The sequence below is a fragment of the Ovis canadensis genome, chromosome 3, assembly GCF_042477335.2.
Source record: "Ovis canadensis isolate MfBH-ARS-UI-01 breed Bighorn chromosome 3, ARS-UI_OviCan_v2, whole genome shotgun sequence".
NCBI lineage: Eukaryota > Metazoa > Chordata > Mammalia > Artiodactyla > Bovidae > Ovis > Ovis canadensis.
This window is the reverse complement of record NC_091247.1, coordinates 131,234,178-131,252,096: the sequence shown is the minus strand read 5'-3', so window position 1 is coordinate 131,252,096 and position 17,919 is coordinate 131,234,178.

Here is a 17,919-nt window from a genome sequence, read left to right as displayed (position 1 = left end):
GTAGGAATTAAGGCAATGAATAGTTGACTTGCTTTTTCTAAATTCACCTATGTGGCTTTAGATGGAGGCAATAGTTCTAAGTTTTTGTGTTAAACGTTACCTGTTAATTATGCTCTAATCCTGTTCTTCCTAAGTTTTCAAGCATTCAGGCACTGGCATTGTAACCTCTGAATGGTACAGATGAAGTTTTCAGGAAACAAGGGGGTTTTATAACCGTAAGCCCACTGTCACTGTCTGAAGCATTATAAAATGTAGAAGAGCTGGAAACAGTCTCTTCATACCTCCTGACTCTTGCCTCTTGTGTTTTTACCAGACTCCGAGATAATAGTTTTGATAGCTGAGAGTTTATCTCCACCCAGGGACCCACAGTGCCAAGTCAATAAGCAGAGTTCTCAAAGTGTCCTGAACTATGATTTTCTTTTCTCCTCCAGCCTCATCCATTGCCTGGGAATGTAAAGTGTCAGGCCACAGAATAGACAAGTTGTCTACTGCGGTAATACAGTTCTCTGCCACTTCCTAGAACCCACATCTGGGTGGGAGTAAATGCAGGACTGAGACTCTTATAGTATAACTCATGGTTCTATTTTCTGTCCTTCAAACAGTGACTTCCTTTATGCATTTTAAACAAAAGTGAAAACTGACTACAATTATATATCAAATTTGGGACCTCAAGCTGACAAAGCTTAGCATACTAATATCAAAAGAAGCAAGATTTTTTTTGTTTCTTTTTTACCCAGAGTCCCAGGTTTCATTAGCACCACTTTTTTTTTTTTAATAATGAGACCTGACTGATAAGAAAAATTCTATAGTATGAATGATATTGCCCTGTAACCAAATTTTTAATGTGCTCAACTCTTTACGAGATCAACTGCAAGGACTCTGGGGTTCCCCAGGTGCTGTCTGACACTAATGCACCAGTAGATAACCCGGCAATGAATACCTTGTCTGTTACACAGAGACTATTCAGAGGCTAATGACCTAAGGTCAGACTTGCTGTAGACATGGCTTCTGTTGTGAGTATCAGGCTGGCTAACTTTTCTCCAAATACTAAAATTTTAAGATGGGAGAATTCAAGAAGATATGTGGGAAATAATAAATCGGTTGGTTTGGCTGGCCTAGAATGTTTACTGCACAGAGAAATTGAGGACAGAGCTGACACGATGGGTCAGTTTCTTATTAATGCCATCTCATGCCTAACCTGGGTACTCTAAAAATCTCTAGGTATACTGATTCTATTTATTACAAAACATTTGAAAAAAATGTATGAAAATAGCGTGGCACTGCCGTGGGGTCATTAGAATGTTTTTTTTAAATTTTTTTATTTTAATTTTTAATTTTATTTTATTTTTTATTTTTTTATTTTTTAAATTTTAAAATCTTTAATTCTTACATGCGTTCCCAAACATGAACCCCCCTCCCACCTCCCTCCCCATAACATCTCTCTGGGTCATCCCCATGCACCAGCCCCAAGCATGCTGCATCCTGCGTCAGACATAGACTGGCGATTCAATTCTTACATGATAGTATACATGTTAGAATGTCATTCTCCCAAATCATCCCACCCTCTCCCTCTCCCTCTGAGTCCAAAAGTCCGTTATACACATCTGTTTGAATCCTGCATCTTCACCTGCTCCGAGTGACTTTGGGTGAATCAAACATTGTTAACCTCAGTTTCCTGACCCAGAAAAGGGCAAAATAATAATTCACCTCAGAATTTTGTAGGGGTTAAGTAATAGAATATGTAAATACTAAATCCATAAATCCAGCTCTCACACAGCCTGTCGCATAAGGAGCAATAAATTCAAACATCGTCATCTCGCCAGACCTAGCCTCCTCCCTGGCCTCCTGCTTCTACCTCATTCTGTTCTCAACGCAGCAGCCAGACTGAGCCTGTTGTCATAGAAGCTGGACGGCTTCCCTTCTCTGCTCAAAGCTCTCCAGTGGCTCCCCGTCTCATTCAAAAGTAAAAGCCCCCTGTTGGGGGGGGCATTTTTCTTGTACCTCCTTCTTCCCCCTTTGACTCTCTCTGCTGCAGCCTCCCTGGCCTCCTCAGCCTCCCCTTGTTGTGCCTTAAACATTCCAGAAAGTTCTCCCCACCACCTGATACACTTATCTGTCTTCCTTGTTTGGCTTTCTACTAAATATGCATCACCGACTAACCCTCTTTCTATTTTCCTTGGCTATAGCATTGATTCACAGTTTCCTCCTGCTAGAAGGTAAGCACCAATGGAAAAAAAGAGTTCTTTTTATTTGCTCTGTTTATAGCTGCATCCCTAATGCCTTAGAGCAGACCCTGGTACATAGAAGCTCTCAGTAAACATTTGTTCAGTTCATTTTGAATGACTAAACAAATGGGAGTCATTATCAGTGGATTAATGGGATCCCTTCATATTAGTGGAACTTCCCAGGTGGATGAGTGGTAAAGAACCTGCCTGCTAATGCAGGAGATGCAGGTTTGATGTCTGGATGGGCAAGATCCCCTGGAGGAAGAAAAGACAACCAACCCATTCCAGCATTCTTGCTTGGGAAATCCCATGGACAGAGGATGGGTACTGGTTTTGCAGAGTACTGGGTTGCAGGGTACTCGGTTGCAGGTATGGGACTGCAGAGAGCCAGACACAACTGAGCACACACAGACGCTTCGAATAAGTACATGTACACAATTATTCTTCCATTCAGCAAATATCGATTACACACGTAGTATGAGCCAGCATTACATTTGTTGTTGGCAGTGGAGCCAGGAACAAAACAGACATGGCCTTGTCCTCCTGGAGCTTATGGTCTTAGGGCTATAAGAATTACACTGAGTAGATATTTCCAATTGTGGAAAAGTTAAAGTTGTTTTTCATAATAACTTAAGTATGAACTTTAATTAAAGTTTACATACACACGTGTATCATAAAATTTTCTAAAAATATTTTATTTATTTATCATTGTTATTTTCAGAAAGTACTTAAGGTAAAATTATTAATAGGAAATTATATCCTAACTTTTCCTAAACCTATGAAAGAGTTCTAAACATCCCCCAGTTAATTGGACTTCATGTTTTAAATATTTCTCTTGATCCTAATGATAACTTTTAGATATACTGCAAAGCATAAAACTTAGCAAAATATTACTTAAGCTTCTACTAATTTTAATTTCATGATAGTCTGATGTAAGTCTCTTCACAAAGCAACATTATCTTAGAGTTTGCAGTTTTGTTCACCTCTCATGATATTTCAGTCTTTCCATTTCATCATTCTGAGCTCTAGCTCAGATTTTGAAAGTTATTACCAGATTTAGTTTTAATATTTTTTCATTTTTCGGTTATAAGAAAATAAGCTATTAAGGTTTATTCAATCAGATAAGTCAGTATCGTGTAGGTTTTTAGGTGATTCCTAATTAATTCATTCTTTAATTTGAATTTAGTTAAAATAGTCTCTCAGTTATTTAGTAGTTTTGATTTTAAAAAATTGCCATTCTGCCAGTCTGCTGCAGAGTATGATTTCAATAAAACTCTTTCATGGTATATTTTCTGTGAAGGCATTGCATCGGGTTGGTTTGGTCACACTGAATTTGCCATGTTAAATGAGAGTAAGACAAGCTTAACCCAAGCAAAGGAAACCGTCACAGCTCAGAGTAATTAAGTGGGAGTTTTGAAATACTCCCTTTTCTAATCACAAGCGGTTAACAAAATTGTAAACTCAAAGATAATGTTACTTTGTGAAGAGACCTGGGTCAAATTATCATGGGTAATTCTCAAATGGAATTAAAATTAGGTGGAAGGAAGTTTCAGTTGATTGCAATCTGGCCAATCTCAAAGCTATAATGATCAGATGTTTCACATTTACTAGGGTTATATTTTGTCCTTGCATGGGTATAATTGAAATTAAGGCTTATGTTCGGGAAACATATGATAGTTCAATAGCATCTTCTGCCCATTTCTTAACAAGTGGGAAGCCAGATGCAAAGGATAATAAATAGGAAAAGAATAAAAGGTCTAATTTGTTGAAAAAACAATAAAGAAACAAACAAAAACCCCAAATAATAATGGTGAAAATGTGTAAGATAAACTTTGAAGTATAGATAAGAAAACTTATTTCCCCCCATAAGTATATTGCAAAGGTGAATGACTAAATCAGAAAATTTTAATTTAATTCCAAGACCTAGTCTGCATTTAAATTTGATTTTATTCTATTCCTATAGAAATGCAAAACAGATCATTCTCAAGGGATATAGAAACTGCCACTACTAAATAAAATTGCCATAAAGATCAGTAACTTTTACTTAAAAAGCTGTCAGAAAATAAAATTGAAAAACTCAAGAAAAGGAAAATATTACTCTGCGATATCTTCTTGAAAAAATTCCAGACAGTCTTAAAATGAGGTTCCTACAGTGACGTTAGATGCAATGGAAAAGAAATCAGAAACTCTACAAAATCTTTTAGTGACTAGTACCTTAGTTGTTAATAGCCCTCATCATATTTCTACTGTATTCAAAAGATACTTAATGAGGACTTAGTATGTGACAGGTACTAAAAACGCAGAAATAAATGTACCCTAATCCTGGATTCAATGAATTCACAGTTTAGTAACAGAATCATAAGAACATATAAGGAGGAAGCTAAAACTCATTGACAACCAAACTATCTGCTAACCCTTTTGCTAGGGCGCTTATTTACTTTATTACTTTTAATCCTTATGGAAAAATCACTAGATAGATATTATATGGGGCTTCTCTGAGAGCTCAGTGGTTAAGAGTACACCTGCCAATGCAAGAGGCACGGGTTTAATTCCCAGGTCAGTAAGGTCTCCTGGAGAAGGGAATGGCTCTCCACTCCAGTACTCTTGACTGGAGGATTCCATGGACAGAGGAGCCTGGTGGACTACAGTCCATGGGGTCAGAGTTAGACACCACAACAACAGACATTACACTGAATAGCCATTTTATCACTTAAGAACTGGGGTGTCAGCCAGGAAGTGAGGAAGCTGGAATTCAGTGCTGGGTTGGTTTGCCCCCATGGCACTGATTCCTTTCATCCCAGGATGTTGAAAAGAGATGTATATATACATATACACAAATAAAGACATATATATTTATATACCCATACACAATTGCACACATATTTGTATATACATTTTGTTGTTCAGTCACTCAGTCATGTCCAACTCCATATGACCCCATGGACTGCAGCACTCCAGCTGTCCTTCACTACCTCCTAGAGTTTGCTCAGACTCATGTCCACTGAGTCGATGATTCCATCCTACCATCTCATTCTGTGTTACTCCCTTCTTCTCTTGCTCTCAATCATTCCCAGCATCATAGTCTTTTCCAATGAGTTGTCTCTTTGCATTAGGTAGCCATATGGTTGGAGCTTCAGCTTCAGCATCAGTCCTTCCAATGAATAGTAAGGGTTGATTTCCTTTAGGATTGACTGGTTTGACCTTGGAATCCAAGGGACTCTCAAGAGTCTTCTCTAGCACCACAATTTGAAAGTTCATCAGTTCTTTGGAGTTCAGCCTTCTTTATGGTCCAACTCTCACAGCCATCCATACACAACTACTAGAAAATCCATAACTTTGACTAGATGGGCCTTTGTTGGTAAAGTGATGCCTCTGCTTTTTAATATGCTGTCAAGCTTTGTTGTTTGGAAACTTGGAAAACTCAGCAGTGGCTACAGGACTGGAAATGGTCAATTTTCATTCCAATCCCTAAGAAGGGCAATGCTAAAGAATGTTCAAACTACTGAACAATTGTACTCATTTCACATGCTAGGAAGTCATGTTTAAAATCCTCCAAGCTAGGCTTCTCTAGTACATGAACAAAGAACTTCCAGGTGTACAAGCTGGATTTAAAAAAGGCAGAGGAACCAGAGATCAAATTGCCAACATCTATTGGATCATAGAAAATACAAGAGAATTCCAGAAAAACACCTACTTCTGCTTCATTGACTACTACTGCTTCAAAGCCTTTGACTTTGTGTATTACAACAAACTGTGGAAAATTCTTAAAGAGCTGGGAATACCAGGCCACCTTACCTGCCTCTTGAAATCTGTATGCAGGTCAAGAAGCAACAGTTAGAACTGGACATGGAACAATGGACTGGTTCCAAATTGGGAAAGGAGTATGTCAAGATTATATATTGTCACCCTGCTTATTTAACTTACATGCAGAGTACATCATGCAAAGTGCCAGGCTGGATGAATCACAAGCTGAAATGAAAATTTTCAGGAGAAATATCAATAACCTCAGATATGCAGATGACACTACCCTTAAGGCAAAAAGTGAAAAGGAACTAAAAAGCCTCTTGATGAAGGTGGAAGAGAGTGAAAAATCTGGCTGAAAACTCAATATTCAAAAAACCAAGATCATGGTATCAGGTCCCATCACTTCATGACAACTAGATGGGGAAACAATGGAAACAGTGACAGACTTTATTTTCTTGGGCTCCAGATGTTGACTGCACCCATGAAATTAAAAGACGCTTGCTCCTTGGAAGAAAAGCTATGACAAACGTAGGTAGTGTATTAAAAAGCAGAGACATTACTTTGCCGGCAGTAGTCCATCTAGTCAGAGCTATGGTTTTTCCGGTAGTCATGTATGGATGTGAGAGTTGGACCATAAAGAAAGCTGAGCACTGAAGAATTGATGTTTTTGAACTGTGGTGTTGGAGAAGACTCTTGAGAGTCCCTTGGCCTGCAAGGAGATCCAACCAGTCAATCCTAAAGGAAACCAACCCTGAATATTCATTGGAAGGACTGATGCTGAAGCTGAAGCTCCAATACTTTTGCCACCTGAGGTGAAGAGCTGACTCATTGGAAAAGATCTTGATGCTGGGAAAGACAGAGGACAGGAGGAGAAGGGGATGACAGAGGATGAGATGGTTGGATAACATCACCAACTCAAGGGACATGAGTTTGGGCAAGCTCCAGGAGATGGTGAAGGGCAGGGAAGCCTGGCATGCTGCAGTCCATGGGTCGCAAAGAGTCAGACATGACTGAGTGACTGAACAATAACAATGAGGTTTGTCATAACTTTTCTTCCAAGGAGCAAGTGTCTTTTAATTTCATGGCTGCAGTCACCATCTGCAGGGATTTTGGAGTCCAAGAAAATAAAGTAAGTCACTGTTTCCATATCTCTCCCCATCCAGTTGACATGAAGTGATAGGACTGGATGCCATGATTTTAGTTTTTTAAATGTTGAGTTTTAAGCCAGCTTTTTCACTCTCCTCTTTCTCCCTCATCAAGAGGGTCTTTAGTTCCTCTTGCTTTCTGCTGTTAGGGTATTGTCATCTGCATATCTGAGGTTATCTAATTATATGTTTCTTGTTCTTAGACAATGAAAGCGTTGCTACAGGAGACTTTTTAAAAGTTCGTATACTCAGAATTGTAAATAAATTAGCTTTTTGAATATTACCATTCTCTGTGAACTTCAATCCTGATAGTCTGTGTTATGGCTTTTGCTGATTTGACTTTGTTTTTCATCTTAAACCCATTTTGATGACAGGGGTGCCAATCAATAGTCAAAATGCTTCTGAGGAATTTCTTCTCAGATGTAACCTGGAAGAGAATGTGTCATACTATTGCCAAATAAATATTTTGGAGTTTGTTTTGGCAATAGAATTTTCATGACATCATTACATACATCAGAATTATAACAATTAAAAAAATAGCAAATTCGCTTAGTGTCTTTCTATATTTTTGTTTATCTGCATTCTGTTATCTGCTTACTTGTTGGCCCCTATTTGTGTGTCTGTTTTTCACCAACTACATTTGAAGCATCCTGATGGTAAGGAGTACAATATTCTTCATCACCACTGCTAGTGGGAATGTACTTAGTAAGTAGGTGTGATGCTCACAGAGATAGAAGTGAAGCTCTTAAAAGTCCCTTTGTTCACCAGCATGTTAAAACTGAGATATATTTGAACATTTCACTCCTCTCAGCGTGTCCCTGCGTCTCACAATAAACCTCACATGGATATTTGTTGAGCGGTCATATGCCAATGCATATTTTCAGCTTTGTCTCTGTAATTAAGGGAAGACTGGCTTCACCTCCTTCCTATATTTCATCCTTTGGAGGAGCTTCTCAGAGGGTGAGAAGCTCATCTTTCTCAAAGCTTCGCAAACAGCTTCTCTCTGTTTCTTGTATCTTCAAATCTTTTTCCTTACTGTTTTCAACCAATGAGTCACTAAGTTCTGTCTTTCAACCTCTTAAACATCTCATGGGGCATAACCCCTCTCGCGTGACCTATACCCAGTTCACGGCGAAGTCCGCCATGAGGATGGAGCCCTAGTCAGGAGGCTCTCTCACTGCCTTGGATAGGGAGTCTTCCCATCTGCCTGTCTCTATGATAGGTCCTGGTGCACTGAAAGTGAAAAGTGAAGAGGTTAGGTGCTCAGTCTTGTCTGGTTCTTCGCGACCCTATGGACTGTAGCCTGCCTGGCTCCTCTGTCCATGGACTTCTTCAGGAAAGGATACTGGAGTGGGTAGCCATTCCTTTCTCCAAGGGATCTTCCCAACTCAGGGACTGAACCCGGGTTTCCTGCATTGCAGGCAGACTCCTTACCATCTGAGCCACCAGGGAAACCCATGTAATAAGCAACTGAGTAATGCTTGCACTTTTATGAAAAGTGAGATACTCGCCTCAAACCATATTGACAAATAGTCATTGAACATTTATGCTGTGTGGAGTTCTGGGCAAGATATTATGGGTACTATGAGGAGGTCTTAGACACTAGAGATTCTTAAAATGTAAACGATAAAGCAAGTTAACAATGAGATCAGTTAAATTCAGTTCAGTCTCAGTCGTGTCCGACTCTTTGGGACCCCGTGAATCGCAGCACGCCAGGCCTCCCTGTCCATCACCAACTCCCAGAGTTCACCCAAACTCATGTGCATCGAGTCGGTGATGCCATCCAGCCATCTCATCTTCTGTCATCCCCTTCTCCTCCTGCCCCCAATCCCTTCCAGCATCAGGGTCTTTTCCAATTAGATAGAGTTACCTAATAACCAGATACACAAAAATCCAAGCAATGCCACCAGGGTGATATATCATTAATTACCATATTTGTTACATAGGACATGAGCGCTAACAGTTTAGAGGAGAATTTGGTTTTTAATGATCTACAAAAACTGTATAGAGGAAGAGAGACTGGGAGCTGGTATTGAGAGAAAGTTTAACTTTGTGTGAGTGAAATATTGGAGGCAGAGAAGGAGCAGAGTGGGAGAGAGTAAGTAGTCTGATTCTAGAGCTGGGTTTTCCTAGAGAGTAGTGTTCTTTTAAGAATTTGATAAATAACTGGAATTCTCCCCCATTCGCAAATGACCATATAAAAATACAACATTTTATATATGTGTTTAGAGGTTTATGTACAAGCAACCTACCTATGGATACCAGGAGAGGTTCCAGTGGAGTTCATAAACCCCTCTACTTAAGAACCACATTTCCAGAGAGATGAATGAGAAGACAGCTTTGGAGTGCGTAGTTTTTAAAGTTCCTTTGATAACAACCTAAACAGAAGTAAGGGGGAAAAGTGGAAAGACACTCAGTTTTGATTCAGGAAATTTTTCCCCTTTGGTCTTGTTCCCTGCAGAACAGGGACAATGATTAAACTCTCTAGATTGTTGAGATAATTAGTGGGGATAATGAGGTAGGAAGTAGACTACACAGCATGCATGTTTTTATTTCACAAGGAAGAAAAATTGGCTGAAGGGTTTTGATTAATGAATAATACAAGCAAAATAGGATTTTAGAAGAGAAACTTGGCAGCATGAATGGCGGAAGGAAAAGGAAAAGAAACTTTAACTGTTGAATGCAGAAGCGGGGGAAATACTGACGTACAGGCCTGAGATTAGACCATAAACAGCACACACAGTATGGGTGAGAGAAAGACTTTTTTTTTTATAGGGAAGAAGTGTCGCACGAGGAGGAGTTAGCATTTAAAAATATTTCTTCTTTTAAGAGGTCACTTTTCACAGGAACTTACTCCCACTAAGTAATTTGGAAATGTGTGATTGCATTCATCATAAATGTTCACTTAAAATAGTCAAGAAGTAGCTGTGACTGCAGTGGGTAGACAGCATGATAAATTTGTTGAGGTAACAGAAACCTGTTTTGGAGAGTTTCGCAGTAGATTATGTAGAAAGGGGAGTTGGGATGACGTTTTCAAGGGTAACACCATATGTTTGATTTCTATGCAGAGCAACTGGCTTCTTACTGTTCCTCTCCCTCATGGCTCATAGGGAAGGTGAGTCCCCATTGGACTACACATCCTATACAACTCAAGGATCCATCTTCTTCCTGTTTCTACTATACTTATTTCAGACCTTCTCTCTTCCTACATGACTTCCATCAGCTTCTTAAAAGGACTCTGCCTCCAGGATGGTCTCTGTTTCATGTATCCTTTGTAGTACAGCCAGAATGCTCTCTAAAATTCAAGAATCGTGTTTCTTTCCTGTTAACTCTTCTCTAACTCCTTAAGTCCTGCCGGATCTGTTTCAGAGTCTTTAGCATACCTTATAATCGAGTCCTACCTACATCCCCAGACTTATCTCCAATCATTTCCATCCACGCCCTCAACCTCTACATACCTGGCTGTCCCAGAGGCTGGCATCTCTGCTGCGAGGCCATTGCTCTTTTTCTTTGCATGTAAGATTTTCAATCTATGTATATTACATGTATTATAACGTATACATAAACATAGGTTAATCATGCAAACCATACTACAAGTTCATTTCTGCTTTGCCCCTAAGCTCCAGGGACCACCAGATTCAACTTTTAGTATCTCTGGTGCTCCTCTTTGCTTATTTATCTATAGCTAGCTAGTAAGGTATCACTTTTCTGATTTTAAAAATTTAGATATTATCTCAAAGTACTATTGTTGAAAGTTCGAATTTCATGCCCTTGGCCTCCCTTTCTCCAATGTTGATTTATTTAGCCTCTGTATTGAGTATAGGTCTTATCTGGCTCCTCAGTTCCCCCTGATGCTGTCCACCTCCCAAAGTGCAGTGCTGCTCCCGGGAGATAACCAGTCATTTGCTCTGGGAATCTTGGGCTGTTCCTCTTGGCTGCCAGCAGCACAGCTGGGCCGACTAACTAATGCTCAACATTGCTAGCTCTTGTTGCCACATATGGATTTTGATGCAGCTCCAATCTACAGAATATGAGATTCAGTATCTCTACCGGCTGCTGGAGGGGCCAGATGACCCAACTCAGAAATGAAGGAGAGGACTTCCCTGGGGGTTCAGGGGTTTAGAATCTGCCTGCCAATGCAGGGGACATGGGTTTGATCCCTGGTCTGGGAAGATCCCACATGCTGTGGGGAGAAACTGAGCCTGAGTGCCGCAATTACCGAAGCCTGTGTGCCTATGCTCAAACTGCCGCACGACTGCACTCATCTCACACGCTAGTAAGGAATGCTCAGAATTCCCCAAGCCAGGCTTCAGCAGTATGTGAACCGTGAACTTCCAGATGTTCAAGCTGGTTTTAGAAAAGGCAGAGGAACCAGAGATCAAATTGCAATATCTGTTGGATTATCAAAAAAGCAAGAGAGTTCCAGAAAAACATCTATTTCTGCTTTACTGACTATGCCAAAGCCTTTGACTGTGTTATCACTACAAACTGTGGGAAATTCTGAAAGAGATGGGAATACCAGACCACCTGACCTGCCTCTTGAGAAATCTGTATGCAGGTCAGGAAGCAACAGTTAGAACTGGACATGGAAAAACAGACGGGTTCCATATTGGAAAAGGAGTACGTCAAGGCTCTATATTGTCACCCTGCTTATTTAACTTATATGCAGAGTACATCATGAGAAATGTGGGCTAGATGAAGCACAAGCTGGAATCAATATTGCCAGGGGAAATATCAAGAACCTCAGATATGCAGATGACACCACCCTTATGGCAGAAAGTGAAGAGGAACTAAAAAGCCTCTTGATGAAAGTGAAAGAGGAGAGTGAAAAAGTTGGCTTAAAATTCAACATTCAGAAAACGAAGATCATGGCATCTGGTCCCATCACTTCATGGCAAATAGATGGGGAAACAGTGGAAACAGTGTCAGACTTCATTTTTGGGGCTCCAAAATCACTGCAGATGGTAAGTGCAGCCATGAAATTAAAAGATGCTTGCTCCTTGGAAGGAAAGTTATGACCAATCTAGACAGCATATTAAAAGGCAGAGACATTACTTTGCCAACAAAGGTCCATCTAGTCAAGGCTATGGTTTTTCCAGTAGTCATGTATGGATGTGAGAGTTGGACTATAAAGTAAGCTGAGTGCCGAAGAATTGATGCTTTTGAACTGTGGTGTTGGAGAAGACTCTTGAGAGTCCCTTGGCCTGCAAGGAGATCCAACCAGTCCATCCTAAAGGAAACTAGTCCTGAATATTCATTGGAAGAACCGATGCTGAAGCTGAAACTCCAATACTTTGGCCACCTGATGTGAAGAACTGACTCACTGGAAAAGACCCTGATGCTGGGAAAGTTTGAAGGCAGGAGGAGAAGGGAACAACAGAGGATGAGATGGCTGGATGGCATTTCACCAACTCCAGGAGCTGGTAATGGACAGGGAGGCCTGGCGTGCTACAGTCCATGGGGTCACAGAGTCGGACATGACTGAGCGACTGAACTGAACTGTGAGCCTAGATTCTGCTCCACAACAAAAGAAGCCACCACAATGATAAGCCCATGCCCTAGAATGAAGAGTAGCACCCACTCGCTGCAACTAGAGAAAGTTTGCAGAGCAAGGAAGACTCAGTGCAATGAAGAAGAAAGAAAGAGGGGAAGAAAGAGATAAAGGAGGATCATATCTATGAGTGACTTTGATCAACGATGAGACAGCATGTAACATAATGTTATTTGTTATTCTTACTGCTTTCCTTTATTTATGTCTCTCATTGACCTGGATTTATACCTCCCCAATAAAGCCTCAGTATTTTAATCTTTTTTATCAGACCCTATTTTTCTAGAGTGCTTAGAGCTAGATACTTCCCCTCTCTAGTGTATATGTGACAAGTTTTGGTTAATTCAATAATCAGAATTTAAATGATCATGATTCTATAAATGCTACATGTCCCAGCAAGATTAGTAAGAATGATGTTCTCTTCTCCCTCTGAAAGCTTTTTGTTTTTCCTGGAATTTCAAATTGGATGAATTTGTTCTTGTTCACTTAATTTCCGATGCCAAGATGGAAATCTTCTCAAAGTATGAGAAGTTCTCATAATATGAGAAAAAAGTGTTAGGAAATCTAACAGTTCTCCTTTTCCTTTGAGATTCCTATTGCAGCCTTGTGTTCTCTTTTCCAATGTGAACTAGCTGTCTCTTAGACCTGATATTAAACACTATTCTCTGAATTCTCTCTGTGTGTTTCCTATTCACATTCTCCATATCCTGGAACCAATTCCTTCCTTTCTCTTGCTGCAAAACCTGATGTGGGTAAAGCACATTCTCCAGTAGCTTCCTGAGAAAAAGTACAGGAAGGTACTTTATTTTTAAACCTTAAATGTCTGAGAGGTTTTTTATTTAAACTTCATGTTTAAAGGAGAACTTATTTGGTTATGGAATTTTTGATTGGAAACAACATTTTATCAGAATTTGAAAAGCATTCCACCTTTTTTATTTCTAGTATATTGCATTGTTATTGAGAAGTTTAACAGCAATCTAATTCCCAGTTCTTTGTACAGATTTTTTTGGATCACAATGGGATTGTACAGTGATGTAAATAAAAAATAACAAGTCAAAAAATGCATTTAATAAGCCTAACCTACTGAACATTATAGTTTAGCCTAGCCTACCTTAAACATACTCAGAATAACTTGCATTAGCTTATGGTCAGGCAAAATCATGTAACTCAAAGCTTATTTTATAATAAAGTGTTGATATATTATGTAATTAATTGAATACTACACTGATAGTGTAACACAGACTATTTGTATGGATACAGTATGGTTATAAGCGTATTGCTTGTTTATGTTCAGAACCACATGGCTGACTGGGAGCTCCGTTCTACTTCTGTTGCCCAGCATCACAAGAAAGAATTGTACCAAATGTCCTTAGCCCAGGAAAAGATCAAAATTCAAAATTTGAAGTATGACTTATACTGAATGTATATTGCTTTTGCACCATTGTAAAGTCAAAAAATTGTCAGTTGAACATCATAACATAGGCACAGCTATTTTCTCACACAAAGCTTTTATGTCTTTTTCTAAATACCTAACATTTTGGATTTCAACATGTGTCCTATTTGGGTCTTATTTTATTTATCAACAAGATATCAGGTGTCAATTTGTAAATTGAGGTTCTTAAGTTCTAATAAATTTTCTTGAATTATTTTTTTGACTACTTCATGCTTACTATTTTTTTCATTATTTCATTCATCAATAAGCATCTTTGTTATGTTTGTGAGTTTTTCTAAGTTTAGGGGCTATAGTGGTATACACAATGACTGAAAATCTTATTTTCATGGATTGTACATTATAATGATGGAGATGCTGCTAAGTCTCTTCAGTTGTGTCCGACTCTGTGCGACCCCATAGACGGCAGCCCACTAGGCTCCTCTGTCTCTGGGACTCTCCAGGCAAGAACACTGAAGTGGGTTGCCATTTCCTTCTCCAATGCATGAAAGTGAAAAGGGAAAGTGAAATCATTCAGTTGTGCCCGACTCTTTAGCGATCCCCTGGACTGCAGCCTACCAGGCTCCTCCATCGATGGGATTTTCCAGGCAAGAGTACAGGAGTGGGGTGCCATTGCCTTCTCCGAATGATGGAGATAGATAAGTTAAATAAGTGAAATAAAAATTATGTTAGGTAGTGATAAATGCTAGAGGAAAAAATTAAGTTTCTTTTTACCTTTTCCTTTTTGGGGGAAGAAAGGATAGTGTAAGTTAGAAGTATGGACTGAGCACTGGAAAAATAAGATGCCTGTTACACATACAAATTGAGATGTAAAGTGTCAGTGAGGAGAGCTATGATTTCAGGCATGTGTGTGTGTGAGAGAGAGAGGGAAAGAGAGAGAGAGAGGGAAAGAGAGAGAGAGATGTGATTTTAGATGTAGTGAGCAGAAAAGAGTTCATTGAGAGAGAGCTTTGAGTAAAGACTATTAGTTCAGTTCAGTTCAGTGGCTCAGTCGTGTCCCACTCTTTGCCACCCCATGAATCGCAGCACACCAGGCCTCCCTGTCCATCACCATCTCCTGGAGTTCACTCAAACTCACATCCATTGAGTCTGCGATGCCATCCAGCCATCTCATCCTCTGTCGTCCCCTTCTCCTCCTGCCCCCAATCCCTCCCAGCATCAGAGTCTTTTCCAAAGAGTCAACTCTTTGCACCAGGTGGCCAAAGTACTGGAGCTTCAGCTTTAGTATCATTCCTTCCAAAGAAATCCCCGGGCTGATCTCCTTCAGAATGGACTGGTTGGATCTCCATGCAGCCCAAGGGACTCTCAAGTGTCTTCTCCAACACCACAGTTCAAAAGCAAAGGACTTAAAAGAATTAACCCAGTAGATCTCTAGCAGGACAGCATTTCAGGTTTAAAGTTCAGATGCATTTAAAGAACAGTGAGAAAGCTAGAGTGACTCTAGTGAAGCAAGCAAATAGGAAAAGTAGGGAAGGGGTAGCAACTGGGGCTTAAAACCTGGCAGAACCTTGTGGGTAGAAAGAGGGTCACTGAAGTGTTTGGAGCAGAGGAGTAATATGATCTGACATAGGTCTTCACAGGATCACTTTGGCATGCTGAGATAATCTGAAGGAGGGCAAAGGCAGAAGTGAGCATAACATTTAGGAGGCTGATTAACAGATTAGGAGAGAAGAAACAGTGGCTTCTACTGGAGTAGGGGCAGTGAGGATCATGAGATGTGGCTGATTCTTTCTATGTTTTGAAGGTAGAGGTGTCATGATTTGCTGACAGACCATATCTGAGGTGTGAGATAAAAAGGAAGGAAGATGACTCAGGGTTTTGGCATGAGCCTAAAAAAAGAAGTTGCCAAGGACTGAAAAGGGGAAAAAGTACAGGAGAAGTTCGTTTTTTCTCTTTGTATTTTGGGGGAGAGAGGAGCGTGTAAGTTAGAAGTCTGGATTGAGCATGGGAACTATGAGATGCCTATTATACATCCAAGTCGAGATGTAAACTGGCAATTTGATATTTAGGTCTTCATGTTGAGGTGAGGTCCATGGGCTGGAGGTACAGATGTAGATGACAGCAGCATCTTGATGGTCCCTGTGACTGTGAGACTGGACAGACTAGGGGGTGAGTACAGATTATAAAGGGAAGAGATCAAAGGATTGAGTCTCGAGGCACTGCCCATGCTTAGAGATCAGCAAGATGAGTGAAAAACAGCAGCAGAGATTGAGAAGAAGGGGCCAGAAACATTGGAGGAAAAGCAGGTTTACATGGAATTCCACAAGCCAAGCAAAGACAGTTTTCCAAGGAGAAGATGCTCTCTGGTCTAGCTGTTGCTAAGGAAACCCTATGCGGACTGAAAAATGACCTTCTTTGGGGGTGATCTTGTGAAGAACAGTTTTAGTTAGCAGTTGGAGCGAAATAATTTCAGAGTAGGTTAAGACAGAGGAGAGAGAAGGAATTGATAATACAGGATTCCTCGCTGTTTGAAAGTTTCACTTTTTTGCTATTTGGCTTCTATGAAAGACATGCATTAGTACATGTTTTCACCAACGGAAAGAATCAGAAGGGAATTTTTGCTTTTACCAGAAAAAAGGTGAAAAGTGGAAAACAGCTTGGCATCTGTTTTGCAGTGAGCAGTTTTAGAGGCAGTTGGCCCTAAGCAGACAGTGGCACCAACAAATTTTTTCCCAGGAATTGCACTCAGTGTCTCGGCATCAAGCTGCAGTAGCTTTGACCTGGGTCTGTGAGCATCTGTGCTCCATCTTAGTGTATTCTGTACATCCGTTAGTAAGATGTGTCCTAAGATAATTGCTTCTTCACTTTATATCATTTCAGCTTACAAAAGTTTTCACAGGAACGCTCTGCTTTAAGGAGCTTTGCTTAAAAGGAAAGAAGAAAAATAATGTTGTGGTTTGGCTGCTAAGTCACGTCTAACTCTTTGTGACCCCGTGGACTGCAACAAGCCAGGCTTCTTTGTTTTTCACCATCTCCCAGAGTTTGCTCAAACGCATGTCCATTGAGTCAGTCAGTGATGCCATCCAACCATCTGTCGTCCCCTTCTCCTGCCTTCAGTCTTTCCAGGCACCAGGGTCTTCTTCAATGAGTTGGCTCAGGTGGCCAAAATATTGGAGTTTAAGCTTCAGCTCAGTCCTTCCAATGAATATTCAGGGTTGGTTTCCTTTAGGATTGACTGGTTTGATCTCCTTGTTGTCCAAGGGACTCTCAAGAGTCTTCTCCAGCACTATAGTTCTAGCTGGAACTTGTCTGTATTTTGGAAACTCATTCAGGTGTTGAATATTATTGATTCTTTTCTTTTCCATTTTCCAATTCTTCATTTTCTTGTTCTACCTACAGGGAGAGTCTTTAATTTTGTCTTAAAACACTTCTGTTGACTTTTTTCTATTAACATTTTAATTTGAAGAACTCTTCTGTATTTTCTGATGGTTCATTTTTTTCATTTGAATTATGAACTCGGCTTATCCTCATTCTTAATTTATCATAAGTTCTGTTGAAGAATATAAAAATAATATCTATTTTATAATAATAAGGTTTTCAAGTTAGTCATTTGCTTTTCTCACTCTCTTTTCTTAAAAATTAAAGAGTATGTAAATATGATAGAAAGTATACTACAACAAAATCCTTGTGCTTAAAGTACAAATTTTTTTAGGTTTTCAGTGTTGTTTCATATTATCTTTCCATTTTCCTAAAATTAAAGTCCCCCCCACCTCCCGAAGTTTTTTCCTGCTCACTGCATTGATCTCTATTTCTCCTAAGTTTAAACCATTCTCCCACATTTTTTTTGTCTTCTTCGGTTTGTTTTTC